Raw genomic sequence first — 23,498 nt, forward strand, 5'->3', positions numbered from 1 at the left:
TAACATATTTGTTGCTTTTGTTTTATACTCTTTTGCCCATGTTAATGACAATCTAACCAACAATTCAGTCGCTTGCAATGTTATTTACAAGTGCTTTGTGCTTGTTTTACAATGAACAACTACCTTCAGATGATATACAATGAATGGAAACAAAGGGTATGCTTTTCACCAGAAAGAAGAAAAGGCAAACCAGCACCTACCCATAACCATGAAAATAAATGTAAAAGATTGATTTTATAATGAAGTGAATGTAGATAAATGATATAAAGTATACTTATTCCACACCCACAAATGATATCCATGGAAAGAAAGAGTAGAAGAACCCTTTAACAGATCATTTAATCAAAATTCAAAGTTTTAGAATTAAATACATACACAATCTATTATAGTAGGATGACCCTGAGAGAAATTGCAAAGAAACACAATTCGTTACAATTTAAAGAAAAATTTCCAAAATTCAAATATTTGCAAACATCCTCATAATTCCTTTCATATCAAAATATGAGTTCACAGATTCAATATATACCATAAAACTATGTAGAAGAGAAAGCTATATTGTCCTTTTCCCCCTTCCTTTCATTCAATCAAAGCCCTCTTTTGTGATCTATTTCCTTTTTAGTTTTGAGTAACAACTTCTTGAGAAGATAATGGTCTTGAAAACAACCATTTCAAAATCTTCGGCAAATAGAAAGAAAACCTACATTGTATGCTATTTCAGTCTTATTCTTTGAGTCCTTGATTTATTGGTCGTATTTGTTCATCAATCATCCAGGCTTTAGTTTCTTCCTCAATCAACACCAATAGGACTATGGTGAACTGCCTTTCGCTCTACATGCATTCTTGAAAAGGACATCTTCATATTGAGCCTCAACATCAGACTGAAGTTCTAGAGATTCCTTGTTCTGCTTGAGCATAATTTTTTATATTTGATCAGACAATATTCCCTAGTTTAAGCTGGAATCACAGAGAAAAGCATTTGGATATGAAAAGTTTCTATTAATGGTAGCATATGCATTAATTTTTGCACGCTAAGGTGATAAGAATAGTTCCTATTTCTCATGTTACCACCTTTCTTTGTTCTTACTTGTCTAATCAACTATTAAAAGGAGAGCTTTACAGATCCTTTTTTGATCTACTCCTTGAAATCACACAACATAGAATTGTCAATTGATCTGGGAATTCGTGAAGCAGCTATGGGGAATTTGAAAATACTCTGATGCCCCGACATTAGTCTTTAGGAGCATGTCGGCAATTGAATGAGTCAGGGGGGTTATAGAGCCACCAAAACTCATGCACTACCCAATATGCTGACCTTAGGACTGGCTGGGGGGGACCGATAGTTCATATTATTGGTGTATCGAGGTTTCACTAAAATTCAAATTTTAGAACCTACTTTTGATGTTTTGAAAGAGGGTGACATCTCAATAAAATGTAAAGGGAGATTTGAGATTTGACCCAAGGGGTAGAGTTTGAAAACATATGGTAACAACTATTTAAATTGAAGGTTAATTCCAAACCTAGTGTTTGACCTATGACAAACCCCCATCAAAAATTCTATTTATTTCTCTCTATGTGTAGGAAATTGTTTCAAGATGATGCAGGAGCATCCCCAGTTCATGACAATCTTGCATCAACCAAAAATATTTCTTTTCTATTTGTTTTCTATTTTGTACTTTCAACATTTCTTTCTATATTTTCTTGCATTGGCCCACCGGATCTTATGGAGCTGGATTTTGCTTGTGGACATGATCACCTTCCTTATTCATTAACCATGGATAATTTGGATCATTTTTTGGCAAGTTATCGATTCCGGATTCTAAGACATTTTTCTGGATCCAGAATCACTTGAACCTATTTGCATTGGTAAATCTATTGGATCCTTTACGTAGCTTGTGAAGCCCAACTTGTTGATTCCAATGTTCCTTGGCACATGGCCAACCTTCCCTTTGATCTGCACTCCATCCTTTCGATTTTCTAGAGGAATCTCTTTGACAGAGGTTGACCTATTGGTTTTACATGTTTGAACTTATTTTTCAGCATTTGATCTCTTTTGGCCAACCAAATCCCCTTGGATCATATAAACCATTGTAATTGGGCATTAGAAACCAATCAGATAGAACATAGAAGATAGATCTTAAGATTTAGAGGTATAAAGTTGAACAATTCTTTAATTGAGCATGTATGTAGCATGCTAGTGAGCTGAATCTTGTAATCAGGATGTTACCGGTTATCTGTAATAAGTTTTTATGATCTAATTCATTTAGTTCGACATTGTCTCCATCATATCCTCTTGTTTCCGTTGTGTTTACTCTTGTTGCCTAGTCCAGATTGATCCCTTTGAGGCCCCTCCTAACCGAGGGCTACAACAAGTGGTATCAGAGTGATATTTTACTCTATAGATTGTGTTGTCCTGAGAATTGTGTTGTGGGGTGGTGGATTGTGGATACGATCTGCAGCTACAGAGGACTGGTGTTAAGATGGCACGAAGAGGAAATAGGAATGGTGGAGCGCGTGGGAATGCAAATTCTGTTGTGATTAAAATTTTGTGAGTAATTTCAACCTATTTGGAAGCTATTGAGATAGCCTAGAGAGGAGGCCAACCTATTGAAGATGTGAGTGAAGATGAAGAAGAAGAAGAAGCACTGATGGAACAAGTAGAAAATCCATCGGTAATCAATCTAGATGAAGGAGATTCTTGAGGGTTTTGAGTAGGGTGAACACTCAACCACATTTTACCCCACTGGAGTATGATGGAAAGTTGAATTCACTAAATGATTTGATGGATTGGATCTCAGAGATGGAAAAGTATGTTTATTTTGAGAACACCACAGAGAAAAGAAAGATGAAATATGCCTATACTCAGTTGACTGGTCATTCATCTCTTTGGTCGGATCGTTTGCAAGCTGATAGATAGAGAAGAGGTAAATAGAAGATCAAATCATAGGAGTAGATGATTCCTATGTTAAAATAAAATTTTATACCAACTAATTATCAAGTAAATCCATTTTGAAAGTTGCAAAACTTGAAGAAAAAGGAATCTAGTGTGAAGGAGTATACCAAAGCATTCTACAAGTTGAATATCAGATCGAGACATGTCAATGATGAAGTTGAACAAGTGGTGAGATATTTGAATGGATTACGGATGTCTATCTAAGATGAACTCAATTTGAACAATTTGCAAAGTATTAAAGAAGCTTACCATTATGCCCTGAAAGATGAAGGGAAGTTGGAAAAAAGACATGAGAAAAAGTAGAGAGGTAGAGGTGGAAGGTATTCTGGAGGAAGATTTAATGGAGGAAGAGGAACATGTATAGGTCAGAACAAGGACAAGGAAGTAGAAAAAGATGGCAGTTCACACCAGAAGGATGACCAAAATTTCTACCAGAGGAGAGAACCTAATGGTTATTGAAATGAGGGTTTTGGAAAAGATAAGAGAGTATTTAGAGGAACTTGCTACAAGTGTGGAGGAGAAGAAGATTGTGCCTTTGACTGTAAGAAGATAGAGAATATTGGGAGAAAAAAATTTGTGGAAGAAATACCCACTGGATCAGCTAACAAACTATAAGATGGAGAACTGTTGATGATGATGAGAGCTTTGTGTCATATCAGAGAAGATGAAGAGCCCTTGTAGAGGCAAAATTTGTTCAAGACCAAATGTAAGGTATCTGGTAAGTGCTATAAAGTTGTTATTGATAGTGGTAGTTCAGATAATCTTGTTTTAGAAGTGATGGTGAATAAATTGCAGTTGGAAAGATTGAAACACCCTAAGCCTTATCAGATAGCATGGATTTAGGATGATCATAAGTTGTTAGTAAGTGAGCAGTGTTTGGTAAAATTGAAAATTGGGAACTATCATGATGAAGTCTTGTGTGATATTATGCCTATGGATATTTATCACCTTTTGTTGGCTAGACCTTGGCAGTTTGATAGATAGGAAATACATGATGCGAGAATGAACATATACACTATTGTAGTGAATGAGATGAAACAAACCTTGTTACCCTTGGAGGAGCCTTGAATAGTGAAGTCTATACGAATAGTAGAATCTATTTGGTGGATGGAAGGAAGTTACTAGATGGGATGAGACATGAGAATGTGTGTTTTGCCTTAGTTCCTAAGAAGACTGAGAACCTGGAGCATAAAGAAGAACAATAGGAGGAGATAAAGGAATTTTTAACAGAGTATGAAGACAAAATTTCAAAATACATGCCTGATGGATTACCACCTATGAGAAGTATTAGTCATTGCATGGACCTGATTCTCGAAGCTAGTTTGCCTAACAAAGCTGCACACTGGATGACACCGACATAGAATGAAGAGTTGAATAGACAAGTGCAGTAATTATTGAAGAAAGGTTTGATTAGAGAAAGTTTGAGTCCTTGTGCAGTGCCAACAGTGTTAGCACCTAAGAAGAATGGAGAATGGAGGATGTGTACTGATTCTAGAGAAATAAACAAGATCATAGTGAAGTACTGGTTTCCTTTAACTAGGATGGATGACATAATGAATTGCTTGAGTGCAGCCAAATACTACACAAAGATAGAATTGAAGAGTGGATATCATCAAATCAGAATAAGAGAAGGAGATGAGTGGAAGACAACATTCAATACAAATAAAGGATTGTATGAATGGTTGGTGATGCCTTTTGGGTTGAGTAATGCACCTAGTACTTTCATGATATTGATGAATGAGGTATTGAAAAAATTCTTGGCTAAGTTTGTTATTGTATATTTTGATTTTCAATAAGACAAAAGAGGAGCATTTGTTGCATTTAAGACAAGTTTTGTAGAGGTTGAGAGAAGAGAAGTTGTTGATAAACCTTAAGAAGTGTACTTTCATGAAAGAAGAGTTAGTCTATTCAAGATTTGTGATATCTGCAGATGGATTGAATATGGACCCTGAGAAAGTAAAAGCAATTGTTGAATGGCCTACACCGGAAGGCATTGGAGAGGTGAGATCATTTCATGGATTGGCTAGTTTCTATCAGAAGTTTATAAGAAATTTTAGTTCAGTTTGTATTCCTATAATTGAGACAATGAGGGGAGATAGGAAAAAATTCAAGTGGACCACTGGAGAAAATAGAAGTTTTGAATTGTTGAAGCTAAAGGTCACTGAGTAGTTTATGTTAGCTTTACCAGATTTCAATAAAGTATTTTAAGTGGACTCTGATGCAAGTGGGAATGCAATCAAAGTAGTATTGAGTCAAGAAGGGAGAGAAAAATATTATTTTAGTGAGAAGTTGAATGATGCCAGGATGAGATATTCAGTGTATGATGAGGAATTTTATGCCATAATTCAAGCCTTGAATAAGTGGAGACATTACTTGTTGCCTAAGGAATTTGTGTTGTATATTGATAATCAAGCCTTACAATATTTGAACAGTTAGAGTAAGTTGGATCAAAGACATATGAGATGGGTAGAATTTTTGCAGAGTTAGACCTTTGTGTTGAATCATAGCAGTGGGAAGTCAAAAAAAGTTGTTTATGTATTGAGTAGAAGGAGGAATTTGTTAACAGAGATGAGAGTGATAGTATTAGGATTTGAGAAGTTGAAGACCTTGTATGATGATGACTTGGATTTTGCAAAACCTTAGAGAGCATGTAAAGAACCAATTATGGTAGATAGAAGCAAGTGGTTAGATTATTTCATTCAGGATGGGATGTTATTCAGAGGAGTTAAGTTGTATATACCTAAGAGTTATATGAGGGAGAATTTGATAAAGGAGAAGCATAGTGGAGGATTAGTTGGACACTTTGGTGTTAATAAAACAATAGCGTTGGTAAGTGAGAATTACTTTTGGCCTCAGATTCATAAATATGTAAGGAAATTTGTGCAGAGTTGTAGAGATGGTCAAGTTGGAAAAGGTAGTAGTCATAATGTGGGATTGTATACACCATTGACAGTACCAGAGAGACCTTGGGAGGAAATAAGCATGGGTTTCATACTTGGATTACCTAAGACAGAGAGAGGGAATGATTCTATCTTTTTTGTGGTGGATAGATTCTTGAAGATGGATCATTTCATACCTTGTAAGAAGACATCAGATGTAGTGCATGTAGTTGACCTATTTTTCAAGGAGGTAGTAAGATTGCATGGATTACCTAGAAGCATAGTTTCAGACAGAGACACTAAGTTTGCTGGTTAGCTTTGGAGAACACTTTGGAAGAAGATGAAGACAAGATTTGAAATTCAGTTCTACTTTTCACCAACAAACTGATGGACAAACAGAGGTAGTAAACTAGAGCTTGGGAAATTTGTCGAGATGTTTAGTTGGAGAGAAAAATGGCAGTTGGGATTTGATTCCTGCACAATCAGAGTTTGCTTACAATAATTTAGTGAACATGAGTACCAGAAGAACACCTTTTGAGATTGTTACTAGAGAAAACCCTAGAGGTATATCATAATTGAAAGATATCAGTAATGAAGATAAGAAGAGTATAGAAGAAAAAGAGTTTGCAAAACACGTGGCAACCTTACATATTCTGTTTAAGCAACATTTGGAGGATATGAACAACGAGTATAAGGAGGAAGTAGATGAGAAAAGGAGACATAAGGAATTTGAAGTTGGCGATGAAGTGATGGTATATCTAAGAAAATAAATATTTCCAATTGGAACCTATAACAAGTTGTAGATGAAGAAGTTTGGACCTTGTAAGCTCTTGAGGAAGTTCAGTTCCAAAAATGCATATGAAGTGGAGTTACTAGATAGATTGAGTATTTCACCTATATTTAACATTGCAGATCTACATCAGTATCATGAATCATAAATAAGTGAAGACAATATTGCAGACTTGGAGAAATAGTTGCCCCAAAAGGAACCAAAGAAAATTGAAGACATTTTAGATAGTAGGATTGGATGTAGTACCCAGAGCAATCAGTATAAGGAGTATCTTGTGAAGTGGAAGGACAAACTAGTTGAAGATTCATCTTGGATTTATCAGGAAGAGATCGACCGCCTTGGTTTTCTTCTGACCCTAGAAAAGTGAGAGACTCACTTTTTCAACAACCTCAGATGTTTGATGCAAGAGCGTACCCAATTCATGGAAATCTTCCATCAACCAAAACTATTTCTTTTCTATTTGTTTTTTGTTTTGTAGTTTCAACATTTATTTCTGTATTTTCTTGCATTCGCTCATCAGATCTTGCGGAGATGGATTTTTCTTGAGGATATGATCATCTTCCTTATTCCTAAACTGCGGAGCATTTGGATCTTTTTCGACAAGTTATCAATTCTGGCTTCCGAGACAATTTTTTGGCACCGAAATCGCTTGAACCTATTTGCATTAGTGAATCTACCGGATCCTTTTCATATCTTGCGGAGCCCAACTTGTTGATTCCAATGTTTCTCAGCATGTGGCCGACCTTCCCTTTGACCACACTCCATCCTTTGGATTTTTTAGAGGAATCTATTTGGTGGAGACCGACTTGTTGGTTTTAGATGTTTGATCTTGTTCTTCGGTATTTGATCCCTTTTGGCCGACCAGATCCCCTTGGATCATATAAATCATTGTAATTGAGCATTAGAAGCTAGTCAAATAGAACATAGAAGATAGATCTTAAGATTTAGGGGTTTAGAGCTGACCAATTATATAATTGAGCATGTATGTAGCAGGTTGATGAGCTGAATCTTGTAGTCCAAATGTTACTGGTTATTTGTAATTAGTTTTCATGATCTAATTCATTCAGTTCACTATTGCCTCCATCATATCCTCTTTTTTTCATTGTGTTTACTCTTTTTACTTGGTCCTGATTGATCCCTTTGAGGTCCCTCCTAACCGGTGGTTGCACCACAAGAGCTTCAATTAAAAAATTTGATAGTGTAGATGACGACGATTAGGCTCATCTTTTAAAGGCGTGAAATGTGACCAAGACAAACGGTTCCCCTCCATACCAAGAATTTTTGATAATCTTAAAATAGTAGATTTTATTTATCATCGTGATATGGAAAACATCTAATATGTCTACCATCAATATTTTGAAGATTGGGTGACCTGCTCCCCTTAGTCTTGACAATTTAGCTCGAATATTCTATAATAGGTTTTGATCGATGTTCCCTCCTTAGATATAGGTTTACAACTCTACATGATATTTTGAACTTCCTATTACTATTATTTTATTTTAATTTATCATTGTTTGTCATATATATAAAATTATAAATTATCCCTAATTACAATTCAATTTCAGCTCTAACAAAGGAAGAAAGAATTAACTTGATCTATATTCATCTCTTTTAGGATTGGATGAATAAAGTTCAATTCTCTTATTTAATATAAAGGTTAGTTCAAGGTGAAATTATTGACATTGTCATCCATCAAGGTTTTGATGCCCTAATTCCAACACCTTATAGTTACTAATGGCTAAACAAGTTCGCAAGAAAAGGTCTGACTAACCTTAAACATTTGGCCAAGAGTAGCTAAAATTTCTTTACATTTATTGTATGGGATGGTGGAGAGAATATACCTATAATTAAATTATATTATATTATTTAATTATTTTATCCATTATTCAATTATATGATGAGAAAGATAATTAATTATATGAGATGGAAAATTCAATAAATAAATAATATTAAATTCAATTATGTAATAATGTAGGGGATGTGAGGTAAAAGGAGATTTCATTAGGTGATGTAATTATTTGGTATATTTAGATAATAGTGTATTAGAAAAATATTAGATGTCTATAATATATTTGTTTATCCTTTTGATAGTAGATTTTGCACACATGTTTGCATATTCTTCTCCCTTCAAATTATCTACAAATATTTGATAAATTGCAACATTTAATTTTTGTTTTAATTTAATTCCTACTTCTTAAATTTTTATTTTTTTTCTACAATCAATCCACATATAAATATTTTTATGGTCTAATTGTTATTAGATTTTACCTTACCAAGTCTTTTCGACGTATAACATTTTTAGGTTACATTCTATCTTTTTAAAAATAAAATCATAAAATCTTGTTCATTCCCCCAAAAATATAGCTATCTATATTGTTATTGATCACCATGCAATGTAATCCGATGTTAATTTTGACTAATTAAAATAGAACCTATATTTACAATACTTTACATAGATAAAATGTAAGAGTTCTATTGGTTTCTTGATGAATAGACTAAGTGACATTTAAATAAAATAAACTATTAATGCCATACCACACAAACAAAATTCCATGTTACTAATGACCAAATAAATTCAATGTGTATTGTTACTAACAAATAAACAAGTTCAAAAAAAACCATGAAATTGACATCAAATAATTCACCAAAATGGTTATTTTTTTCTTAAATTTGCTATACATAATGATGTACATACAATCTAAACTAATAAAACAATTTCAGAATTACATTGTTACTAATGGATAAATACGTTCACAAGAAAACATGTGACTGACCTCAAACAATTGGCAAAGAGTAACTAAAATTTCCTTGAGTATATTATATAGGATGGTGGAGAGAATATACCCATAGTTAAATTATAATATATTACTTATATTTTATCCATCATTCAATTATATGATGAGAATGCTATTTAATTATATGAGATGAAAGATGAGATAACTAAACAATATTATTCAATTATGTAATTAGGTAGGAGATGCTAGGTCAAAGGGATTTGATTAGGTGATGCAATTATTAGGTCTATTTAGATAATAGTGTATTAGAAAAATATAAGATGTCTCTCAAAGTTTCTATGCTAAAATTTGGAATGGAAAAGGTATTTCTCTAATTAGTAATGTACTGTTTGACAACTAGCTAGGGTCTTGGGCCGAGCTCAGCTCTAAATATGGGATTCCTCCCTCACAAAAGAAAACATATTCTCTTATTGTTAAAGCTACTAGTTGTTGGATATTGATTATTTTTTGAAACAACTAAAATGGTTGGATGGCTCCTATTTTCTGGACATTTCTACTAAGTAGATCTACATGGTGTTGAAAGACGATTACTCTATCTTCACTCGATTCAATCAGTGTTGGGGTCTTGACTGGCCTAAGTCCATGTGGAAATTTGCTTTTGATTTTTTTTGGCACTCCCCCATTGATCCTAAGAAATATGTTTTTAGAAGGCTTCTACTTCTGAAAAAGTTAGCTGTAGGTTCTTTTTTATCTATTGTGGGTCCTAAACCTATTAGGTGTGGAGTGTGCAATGTCCAGGAGTCTTTTGAGAATTTGTTTTTTGAATGTGAATTTTTCTGTGGTGTGTGGTCCATCTTCCTTGGCTCTCCTATTGTTCTGAACCATCGAACTAGTCCTTCTTGGAGTGAAATCCTTGTTGGTTTTGTGGAGTCCTTTGATCTTAGGTTGAACTAGTTCTAGTCTATTTTGTCTTGTGAAATCTTGTGGCTTCTTTGGAAAGAAAGAAATGGAGAGGTATTTCAAAACAAGAGGAGAAGGCTTATTGGGTTTAATATTAAACTCACACACTTTTACATTATGTCTTAGGTTTCTATTGTTTTGGAGATCTCAAAACATAGGTTCATGATTCTGGTCTGGGAGGGTGTTCTTCAGATTTGCAAGGCAGATATCCAGTCTATTCAATTCTTCAAGAAACACATGGACATGTTACACCCAAAGGAATTGATGCATTGGCATAGTATATGTAGAAGATTGAAGATGCTGATGGTCCTTCTCCAAGGACTGGGGATAATATTCTAGGTGCTCGTTGACTAGTATTTTGCTATATTTATACTAACACAGGAGGCAATTTTGTTGTACAAAACCTCTTCTATATTGTATATGATGTAAAGGTAAGTGATCTGACATAGGACTATGGCCATTTTTTAATTACATGTAATGATACTCTAGATAGTGACTACATGACACCAGTATGATTACATCCTCAGAATGGATATAATGTATATGTTTTGAACTATATTAATATTTAAAAAACAAAATTAGATGTCTATAATATGTTTTTTTATTCCTTTTTGTAGTGGATTTTACAGTGTGTGTTTGCATACTTTTCCCTCATCATATTTGTTGAAATATTTGATAAGTTGCTACATTTTTTACTATTTTTATTTTATGCCTATTAAACATAATACTTTCATCGCTTAAATTCACTAGTTTTCTAGCAATTAATTTACATATAAATATTTTTATGGTGTGATTGTTATAAGATTTTACCTTGGCTAGTCTTTTCAACATATAAAATTTTTAGTGTACATTCTATCTTTTCTAAAATAATATAATAAAATATTATTCATTCCCCCAAAACAATAGCTCTCTATATTATTATTAAAGACCATATAATGTAATCTGATGTTAATTTTGATTGATAAAAATAGGATCAATATTTACAATTTTTTATGTAGGTAAAATAAAAAAATTCTATTAGTTTCTTGCTGAATAGAGAAAATGACATAAAAAATAAATGAATGATTAAAACCATACCACACAAGCAAAAGTGCATTTTACTAATGACTAAACAAATTCAATGTATATTGTTGCTAACGACTAAACAAAATCACAAACAAATCATGAAACCAACCTCGAACAATTGACAAAGAGTTGCTAAACTTTCTTTAAGTTTAATATATAGGATGGTGAAGAGAATATACCCATAATGAAATTATAATATATATTTTTATTTATTTTATCCATTATTTAATTATATGAGATGAAAAGGGTATAATTAAATAATATCATTCAACTATGTAATTAGGTAAGGGATGCTAGGTAAAAGGGGATTTAATTAGGTAATATAATTATTAGATCTATTTAGATAATAGTGTATTAGAAAAATATTAGATGTCTATAATATTCTTGGTTATTCTTTTGTATAGTGGATTTTGTATATGTGTTTTCATACTTTTCTCTCTTTAGATAATGTGAAAATATTTGATAAATTGCCACATTTAAAAAAATAAAAAATAAAAAATAAAACTCTCATTAAATGCATTCATCGCTTAAATGTATTGCTTTTCCTACAATTAATCTACATATAAATGTTTTTATCATCTAATTGTTATAAGATTTGACCTTACCTTGTATGTTCAACATATACCATTTTTAGCATACATTATATCTTTTCTAAAGTGACATAATAAAGTTTTATTCATCCCCCCAAAAATATAGCTAAGTGTATTATTATTAAAGACCACACAATGTAGTCTAGTGTTAATTTTGACAAGTCAAAATAGGATATTTTTTTAAATATAGGTAGAATGTAAAAATTCTATTGATTGCTTGATCAATATATCAAATGACATTTAAATTGAATGAACTATTAATACCGTACCACACAAAAAAATGTGAATGTTACTAATGACTAAACAAATTTTGAGTGCATTGCTTGTAACGACTAAACAAGTTCAAGAAAGTACATGTTAGTAATGACTAAACAAGTTCACAAATAAATCATGAAACTGACCTCAAATAATTGACTAGAATGGTTAAAATTTTCTTCAATTTACTAAACATGGCATTGTACCTACACTCTAAACTAATAAAAAATTTCAAAAAGTAAATTGTTTTGATGGTTAAACAAGTTCACAAGCAAAGGTGTGATTGACCTCAAACAATTGGCCTAGAGTGACTAAAATTTACTTATGTTTATTGTTTAAGATGATGGAGAGCATATACCCATAATTAAAATATTATATATTTTTTAATCATTTATCCATTATTTTTAGAAAGTTATTTAATTATATGAGATGAAAAATTGAATAATTAAATAATATTGTTCAATTATGTAAATAGGTAGGGGATGTTAGGTAAAAGGGGATTTGATTAGGTCATGTAATTATTTGGTCTATTTAGATAATAATGTATTAAAAAATATTAGATATCTATAATATATTTCCTTATTTGTTCGTATAATGTATTTTGCATACATGTTTCCATACTTTTCCCTCTTTAGTTTATGTAAATATGTTTGATAAATTGCTACATTTTTAACCTTTTTATTTAATTCCCACTAAATTTAATTTTTTTGATTACAGTAAAAGAAGGTTTTTAAGGGGCCCCTAAACACTTTACAAAAGATCCTTAGGAAAAAAGAGCTTTAAGAAACAAGAAGGAACATACATCTAAAAAACCAACATAGCAACTAGCAAAATCTAGTAAAAAAGCCCCACAAAACTAGCAATTACCAGCTAAAACAAACAAAGCATAGAAAAGGAACTAATTTATGTTTTTTAGGGCATTAGCCAAGTTTCTGCTAATCCCATACAGTTCTTTAATATTATCCCTAAGTTTAGGGATTTCCTTAGAAGATGCCACAATAGCTTTCTTCATGCTCCTTGTTCTCTTTGCCACTCCACCAGGAGTACTTTCTACAATCCCAGTCTCGATTGCATCTTCATGAATGTCAAGGTCCATGACCAGTTTGGGAGACCTGGAGCTTTCAAGGACCTTAGAGATTTCCTCTAGGTTCTTAGTGACAGTTGTCAAGATATCCGAAATCATTCCCAACAGTTTTTCATTGCAGCTTTTCCTCCCTCCAAATTATCAATCTGAGCTTCCATCTTCTTATCTTTTTCCTCCATGTCCTACTTCCATTGCTTCTAGTACCTTTCATCTTCCTTCATTTCTCTTCCAACTGCTTCCCATTTTTTTCCAAATTCTTTATAAATTCATAAGTCCACTTGTCAAACCCAATCTAGCCTTAGTTAGGTTTTTGAGATTATCCAAAAAGAACCCTTCTCCAACACACTCATTATCCTTGCTCAGATTCTCCTTGACTGTTTCCTTCTTGGGTTCCTTATTCTTCTCCTTCTCAATTTCCATTTCTTTTTCCTCATTAATCTTATCATCCTTCTTCTCCATTGGCTTGCTATTGTCATTTCCTAACCTAGCACTATGAGTTGGACTATCTTGGTCGAACACGTCCTTAGCTTCACCTTCCTCTTCCCCCACATCCTCATCTTTCCAACTTTCCTCCCCTCTAGACTCATATGTTTTCATCTCACTACCATCTTTTTTGGTATCGTCTGAATCATTCTTGTCCTCTTGGATTTTCATCCTAGTAGCACTTTTGCTCTTTTTGCTCTGAGTCGACTCTTCCTTGCTAGGTCCACCTTCCTCCACCTTTCTCTTGCCTTTCCCTAGAGACGTAGACAATCTCTTCTTTTCCTGGATAGCAAGGATTTTGCAATGCTCATATATGAGCAAAATGAGGCCACAATGAAGCACCAGATTCGAAGGATTCTTGTTGTGCTTATTAAGAGACCTCGATGGAGACCTGAAGAGGTAGTAGGACAGGGAAACCCTTTTCTCATGCCTAAAATGATTTAACAACACAAAATGGTATGTGTGGGCCCTAGTAAAATGACCCTCCATTGTAATGTATTCCATGATAGCATTCAACACATAGCCCCAAATTTTTTAATGTTGGAAGCATCATAATAGCCCCCCATTGCTTTACCAATTTTTGCCCTCTCCTTCTCCTTGTGCGGAAAAATCTTAACTGTGTTATTAAAAACTTTCAAATCTCTAAAAAAATTGAGAACTGAGTGGGGCATACCTGTTACAGTTGCTATGAGGCCCTCATCCAATTTAAACCTCACACCATGAATTTTAAATGACCAGTTACTCCAGTTTTTAGTAATTTTAGAGACTGCAAGATTAACCCTACCTTTATCGTAATCGACCAGCTTCTCCATGAAATTCATCATAAACCCTTTTTCCAGCTTAGTCCATACCTTTGGAATTTCCTTCCATCTAGAGATATTATCTAGTTCCTCCCTCCTTAGATCCCCTCCCATATTCAAATTCAAAATACCAACTCTATTCTTCTGCAATTTTGGAACTTCCTTCCTGTTCTCTCAAAATTTTGAAAATGTTAACCCACAAAGTGTGTGGAGGATTAATATCTTTGATTAGGATTTTACCACTTTGCCAAGTAATCATAACCTTTCTATAAATGTTTAGATTACTCATTACAACTATCATAATTGATTGTGTGGTCCCTCTTTCCCCATGAATCTATCCTTTCTTAGAAGATCTTTAATATTAAAATTAATATTACCTTCTCCATACCAAATGCTTTGAGTTTCAGAATTAACGCCTAGGTTCACCAAGCCATTTGCAACCAAATTTTTTTCTCTAAAGGCATGTTCAATTATAATAACTTTAAAGCTAGCAATAATTTCTCTAGCTTTAAAAATTATGTTTTCTATAGACCACGATGGCTCAGTTTCCCCCTTCAGGCACTTGATAATATTTAGTGAGTCTCCCTCTAGCCATAAGTTATCATGATTTAGATTCATAGCAATAATCAAATTATTCAAAGTTGCAGATGCTTCTGCATAATAACTAGTTTGACTACCTAGGGAGGCAGTGATTGCCACAAGGCAACTTCAAGCAAAATTTCTGACAATGCCCCCATAACCAGCTTTACCTAGATTTCCCTTCGATGCCCCATCAAAGTTGTCCTTTATCCATCCCTGAGATGGAAAGCACCACACCAGACCATCCCTACCCTTATCCTTACTTGATTTGATAATAGAAAGGTTCCATCTATCATTAAAGTCTTCTTTAGCCACTAAACCATGATCAGTTCCATTTAAACATTCAAATATACCTCTATAGATTTTATCCACTACAACTTCAGGGTTAGCACTTTTATCCCTAAAAATCCTATTGTTGCACTCTTTCTAGATGTTCCAGATAACATTAGGGAGAGTAAGTTTCCATAGCTCAATATTCTTAGGGTTGGAATTAGGACATTACCATTGTTGCTAGGACTCCCCCAGAGAGTTCAGGAAAACCTAGCTCAACTTCAACCTACTAAAAATAATTTTCCAAATTTCCTGGCTGAAAGTACACTGGTAGAGAATGTGACAAGTAGACTCCTCCTCCCTGCAACAAAGAGAACACTTGTTAGGGAAAACAAATCCACACTTTTGGAGGTTATCAAGAGTCAGCACCTTATTTTGGATAAAAATCCAAAAAAAGACATTAACTTTAAGAATTAACTTCTTATTCCACACTTTAGCCCAAATAGGAATCTCTTCCAAAACTTTTTTGTGGATAGCCACAGCCGAAGACACAGAGTAATTCCCATACGAGGTCTCCCTCCAAATCAAACTATCCTCTTTATTGTCCCTCAAAATTTTAGAAGAAAGCAGAATATCAAGAAACTTTAATCTTGGACATTGTTGGCTGAACTTAGTCTATTTCCCATTTCTCCAATAGTCTCTAACCAAACTACCATACCTATTTTTGAACCAATCTTTCCAATCTTTAAGGATTGGAATATCCTCTAATGGTTTATCCAGAAGCCATTTGTCTTCCCAAAATCTGATAATTCTTCCATTCCCCAATTTCCACATTCTTCCAGCAGCAACCCAACTTTTAGCCCCATGAAATTTAACATTGTGATCACTTAAAATTATTAGTTTTCCTATAAGTATTCACATATAAATATTTTGTGTTGTGATTGTTCTCAGATTTTACCTTTCATAATCTTTTCTACATATAAAATTTTAAGTGTACATTATATCTTTTCGAAGATAATATAATTAAATCTTATTCATGCACCCAAAAACATAGATATCTATATTATTATTAAATACCATGCAATGTAATCTAATGTTAACTTTGACCAGTTAAAATTGGACCAATCATTGCATTTCTTTTATGTAGATAGAAAGTAAAAAAATATATTCATTGCTTGATGACTAGACAAAATGACATTTATATGGAATGAAATATTAACACCATACCACACAAATATAAGTGCATATTACTAATGACTAAACAAATTCAAAGTACATTGCTACTAATGACTAAACAAGTTCAAAGAGCTACATGTTATTAGTGACTAAACAAGTTCAGGAACAAATCATGAAACTGAACTTGAATAACTAACTAGAATGGTTGATTTTTTTAAAAAATTACTATACATGACGATGTACATACACTCTAAACTAATAAAAATTTTCAAAAAGTATATTTTTATAGTAGTGTCATAAATTGTATTCTTTACAATTCACACTTCATTTTTGTGCTCCTACTTTAGTGTGCCCCATTCTAGTTCTCCCCTAAGCCTATTGTAGCCCATTTTTCTTCAAATTTGATGTCACCCAGCTGCATGGCTAAGTGGACCACATCTTCGAACCTTGCCATCTTGAACCCAATCTTAAATTTACTATAAATGATGATGTACATTTATACACTCAATCAAAAAGTACATTATTACTAATGAGAAGACAAGTTCACAAACAAAAGATGTAACTGACTTCGAACAATTACCAGAAATGAATAAAAATTTCTTTAATTTATTGTACAAGATGATATTCATGTGTTGGGATGTGAAACCCAACGGTCAGATGACCTTTCACCTTCTCCTAACTTTTTGTTCCACAAATAAATATGATTCTATAAATGCCTCTATGTGTAGTATTTGAGATTGATTAATGAAGTTGTTCCCTACTTCTAGAGGATGTAGACACTTAGTGGTGAACCACATTAAAACTTGTGTTATTTTGTTTGTTTTTCTTAATTTGGTTTCAGATGTTATGTGTTGTTTTTATCTTTTCTCTACTGGTTTAAATTAACAATTGGTATCTGTTCACATTGTTTTTGGTTAAATTCAACGATCGAATATTTTTTGATCGGGATGCTTCTTTTATTTCTTTAGCTTTCCAGATTCGCTCAACATATAGGCCAAGTGTCATCTCGGTGTTGCCCCAATGACTAGTATTTTACGTTTTGAGGTCTCAAAGAGCGCGAAGGTGATAGATGGTTTAGTTCTAGTGACTTGGCTTTTTTTTTGGGCCCCGCCTCATGGTTTTAAAAAAATGGAGACACCTGGCCTCTCCGCGTTGTTGGTATTTTTTTAGTTGGGAGGCTCTTTTGTAGAGTTTCCTTTTCTCTTCTACATGTCCTTCAGTGTGTTTTCCTGTGGAGTGCCACGAAATGGTTTTTCTATTCAGGCAGGTAGGAAGATCATTGTGGCTAGGTGAGATTAACAACTTCAGAGGCCGTTTAGTTGGGTGTGTTCTTGCGGAGTGCCATGGCATGTCTTTTCTATTTCAAGGGTGGTTGTGCTCGGTTGGCGGATGTCTGGAATATTAGTAGAGCCATGGGCTCTCTTTATTCTTATGTTTTCCCTATAATGAGGTTTTAGAACTTAGAAAAAAAACAAATAAGTTTTCTTAGTTAGAATTTCGGCCTTTTAGCTATTACTATTTGTTGAAGAAGGTTAATCAAATTGTGTCTGTGGCCTTTATGATGCCTCTTTTCAGCATGCTCTGATGGTTTTCTGTGCTTTCTATTGTGATTCTGATAACTTTGGAAATGTATATCTCAGATTTTTCTAATTAAATTATGTTTCATACTTGTTATCTGGTAGATGCATGATTGATATTTTTTATGTTTAAAAGAAATTTTTATTGTATCTTAGTTGTGGTTATGTCTGGACATGTATATTGTTGAATAGGATTTAAAACCGCATGTCTTTGGGTTTTATATGCTGATAACATTTTTAGAAAAATACCCTAGCGTATCACCTGAGTAGTTTAGATCTTATTGTTTTGAGTTTTTCCTTCTTCACCTTTTCTCAAAACCATAAGGAAGAGCTGACTTCTCAAACCTGAAGGTCATTCAGTGAGTCTCACGCAATTGGTCCCCCATCACTGAATTTCCCATAAGGTTGTTTGCTTCTTGAGTCAAATTTAGAGTCAATAGTTCTATTTCTGGCATGCTTGGTGGGACCTAAAGTTCAAATAAAACTCTGATCTAGTTTATGAGTCGTAGGCCTGTTACAAGGAGTCAAACAACCTTGAATCCTAGTCTACTCTTACCACCCCTGGTGACCATTCATTCAGCCATATCTTCATCCTCACAGAGTTTGCTTGTCTTCCCTGTAGTCTCCCTCATATCTATGGCACATATTCCCCCCAAGAATTTTGTGACCTAGGATAATGGGAGACCTCTCATTCCCCCAACTCCACCCGTGGTCTGGGGACCCATCCCTACAATTGCACTGAAAGTCAAGCCCAAGTTCACTAGAGAATGTCATAAAACCCCTAGGGAACATTTACAAGATGTAGCCACTGTCTGCACTATCCATGGCATTACTGAACAAATGTGGCCTTGAGATTTCTCGTAGCTTCTTTCAAGGGAAGAGCTTTCGATTGGTTTAGATCTTTGGGTCCTAATACTATAGGAGACTGGGATCAGTTGGGCAACCATTTTTTCTAGAGATTCGCTGATAAGTTTGACAGATCATCCTTGATCCATCAATTGATCACAATAAAGAGAGCCCCTCAAGAAGCACTGACTGATTTCAACCTAATATTTCAAAGGACCTGGCAGAGGATACTTATGTCCTCCTACCCTCCTATGGATATGGCAGTTGTATTCTACTTAAAATCTTTCAATTCTAATATATTAGTGATGATTCAATCCCTAGGAGGCAATACTCTTCCACAAACATTTGACATAGTAGTCCAAGCATAAAATAATTTGATTGATGCCAGAAAGCTTGCCCCCTGCCCCACCATTCTAGTGTTTCCTAAGATATCCCCTCAAATTCCCGAAGAAGCCTCTCCTAGCACATCTACCCCACAGTCTATGTACTCATATCTCGTTCCCTCGTCATCATCCTTGGCCACTGAAGTTAGCGATATGAAGAACTTGTTGAGATCCTTCTCTAATGAGATTGTCAATCTAAAGAGAGACCAAGTTCCACCCGTCAGACCCCCTTTCTAGTAGAACTTCCAAGGGAACTAACCTCCATACTAGCATAACCAACATGCCAATCACCGTACTAACAAGCTCGCTTAACCAAATGGCCAAATAGTCCCGGTCCCAAATCCATTGCAAATTTTCCATTCAAACACTGGTAAGGAGATGATAGTGGGTCAAAATAACCTTGGAGATGATACCAATTCCTGGTGCTTCCCATGTAACAATTCTCATACTCCAAGGAATTGCCCGTGTGGAAATTTGCAGCAGAAAGTTTTCAAGCAAAGGAGTCTAGGCATGGCGCCGAATGAGTCTGTTTATACATATCCAAGTATGCGTAATGCATCTCTTGTTGCTCAAATGCAGGGCATGTCATTGCAACAAAAGGCAGAGATTGATCCAGATCATGCGCTATTTTCTTGGATGGAGGACGAGGGTGTAGTGTTCACCAATGGTGCATCCACTTCAAGGGAGGGAGCCCCCTTTGTGCAATTGGATTATAATCTCCAGTCCAAGAGGTTTTTCATCGAGGAGAATACCAACACTTGAGGATGAGCGCCCATAGATACAACTCTCGAACAACCAGTGATTGGGCCCACTTATCTGAGAAAAGATTTCACCCCCTATAAGTCAAAAGAGCTAAAGGTGCCCACACCCACAATAGTAGATGTTGTGGAACAGCTGAAGAAAGCTCCGACCAGTGTTTACTTGTGGGATCTCCTGAGTATCCCTGAGTAGAAGAACTGGCTGAAGGAAGCCCTATTTGAGGGTGAGAGAAATGCAAGCGAGGGCACCACCAAAGCTCCATGGATCAAAGAAACAGGTTTCCAACCCATTGTCGACAACTCATACTCTCTAGCCATGTTAACCAATGAGGTTTCACCTCCCAAGTCTCAACTAGAAGGTAAGCCCAAGCGAACCCATTTTATCTTACCCTTATAGTTAGGGATAAACTCTTGCATAATTATATGATAGATTCTGGAGCTAGCACCACCGTCATGCCTAAACAAATCACCGAAGTTTTGAATATCAAGTATTAACCTTTAAATAGGGGGGTTACGCATCTTGATGGGAACAAGGTCCAGACCATAGGTCTTATCAGAAGTCTTTCTCTGACTTTGTTCACATGTCCCAATGTTATGGTATCACAATAAGTAGTGGTCATTGACATATCACTTGTTTTTCAGACTTTGCCTTTCCCAAGACTTCACTATAAAAATAGGAGGTTACCTATCATTAGATTGGTCCCACCTCATCCTCCACACTCAGCATGGTGCCAAGATAAAAATTCTCTCAAAACCCCTCCATGCTGAACACGTAGTGGACCAGGCCATGATTAATTTCCATCCCATTCACACTTCTATTTTAAATGAGGAAAGGAAAGTTGTAGAACTCCTGGAAGATGAAGAAGTAATGGGGGAGATCTCACTTGAGCAGGAGGTTTTCCTAAATGAATTCATAAACTCTAATCCCTACTCCAACTACCATGCCACTAGCCTAGGTACCTATTGCATCTTTGCCAAAAACCAAGCCATCCCGAAGCTTACTAAAGAACCATTTTTTGAAGAGCAGTTATCTTCGGTATTATGGACCCTATATTTTGATGGTGCAAAATGCAAGATAGGTTTCGGCATCGGAATCTGCCTCACCCCACCCTCAAGTGAGAAAATCTTGAAGTCTTTCCATTTACAATTTGCATGTTCCAACAATGAACCAGAGTATGAGGGATTGATCTAGGGTCTGAGCTTGGCAGAAAGAATGGGCATTAAAAAGTTGAAGGTCTTGGGTGATTCCGAGCTAGTGGTCCATCAAGTTTGAGGGGTGTCCAATGCCAAGCATGTCTGCATGAGATCCTACCATACCAGAACATGGGATTTAATCGAAAGCTTTGACACTTTCAATATTGTGAGCATCCCTCGAAAACTAAACGTTGTTGCTGACTGGATGACCACAATCGGATCACAGTTTGATCCCCCCACAAATTTAGTCACCGACCCTCGAGTAGTCTGTGTAGTCATCTCACTGACTATCCACGATAATGATACCCACTGGAAGGTTTTTGAGAGTGACAAGCAGATCACATTATTCATCCAAAGCTTAGGAGAATTTGTAGATCAACTGCAACCTAAGGTGAAAGAGGCTTATGGAGATCAGATCATCCAGTTGAAATCCAACAAGCTTCCTAAAGGTCTGATCACTCTGGAGAATTTGTTCAACCATGACAATGCCAAAAATGATAAGTGGAAGCTTACATCCAACAAAGGAGATTATATTGAGATGTCGGTAGGAAATGGGAGAGTACTCAAAATAAGAAAAGGCATTTCTCTTGATGACCGAAAGAGATTGGTCCAATACTGTGATAAATACATGAATGTCCTGGCTTGGTATTATGATGATTTAAAAGGTTATGATCCCAGTTTCATTTATCATACCACTGAGCTCGTTGACAGAGCTAAGCAAGTTTGGCACAAGCAAAGCCCAGTCAACCCAAAGATCGAGTCCCTCATGGCTCAAGAGTTAAGGAAGTTGATCGAATCGAGGATCATTTACCCTCTAAAACATAGCACATGGGTATCCAATCTGGTTCCTGTAAGGAATAATAATGGAGATATCCAACTCTTTGTAGATTTATAAGATCTGAATCAAGCATCTCTTAAAGACCACTACCCCTTGTCGTCAATGGAGAAACTACTGAGCATGGTGGTGGGGTCAAAGATGTTCTCAATGCTCGACAGCTTCTCAGGATACAACCAAGTCCTAGTAAAACTAAAAGATCAACATAAGACAATGTTCACCACCAAATGGGGGACGTTCGCATACCAGAAGATGTCATTCGGGTTGTCAAATGATGGAGAAACTTTTCAAAGAGCTATGGATCTGGTGATGGGGAGGTATCCTCAAAGAGAGTTAATTCCTTGACTAAGGGTAGTTAGGAGTTGTCCTCATGGGCTCCTTTCATTTTTCATCTGGTCTCAAAGTCAATTTAGACACCACAACTCTGTAAGAGGGCTCCCAATAAAGATGTGTTCTCTGGTTGCTCAGGCATGGTTGAGATTCACAAGAGTAAATCCAACCCTACACTCTCAAACTCCTAAAAAATTATTTCACTGATTGTAGTAGGTGTTTGGAATGTTTTTCAATGATAATCAACTGGTTTTGAATGAGGGTTTGATTCATTTCCCCATCGCTCCTTCCTTTTCCTATTTTCTAGGCCTAGTAGCCCTAGAGCCCCAATTAGTCCTACCTAACCGGTTTTTGTGGATTTTCTCCCAAATTCTCCAAAGACCCACATAAACTCTTTTCTAATTAGGATACCCTTTTGGAATTAATTTTTGATTTATGAATTTAGGAATCTCAGTCTGACCGTACAGGTACGGAACCTGAAAAATGCTTGTTTTAGGTGGTTTTGGGCTTGTTTTGGTCTCTTTCCAAGGGTTAGGTGTCTTCCTTGATCTGACACACCTCCAAATTCACACATATTTTCTTCCACACACCACTTTTTCATCCCAAACACTCTGCAACTCCAACCCTTCTCATTCCAACAAACACTTGCATAATCTCATTCATTTCCTAACTGGGTTATGACTGACCTCACCTAGGAAATGATGCTCATTGGCCTTTCAGTGACCTCCAAAGGAGAAAAAAAGATATATACACTATACAAAGGCTCCATGGCTTGATTCCCAAGGGCTATTGAGGAGAACTCAAAGGACTTCAAGCTGGAACCATGTTTGGGCCTCTCAAACCCTTACTTAGGTCGAGAGCTTGCAAAATTTAGAACTCAATTCAAACCTACAAATAAATGAACCAAATTTCTTACTGAGAACTACAAGAACGTGAAAAAAAAAAGAAAAAAAGTACAT

The sequence above is a fragment of the Cryptomeria japonica genome, chromosome 10, assembly GCF_030272615.1.
Source record: "Cryptomeria japonica chromosome 10, Sugi_1.0, whole genome shotgun sequence".
Taxonomy (NCBI): domain Eukaryota; kingdom Viridiplantae; phylum Streptophyta; class Pinopsida; order Cupressales; family Cupressaceae; genus Cryptomeria; species Cryptomeria japonica.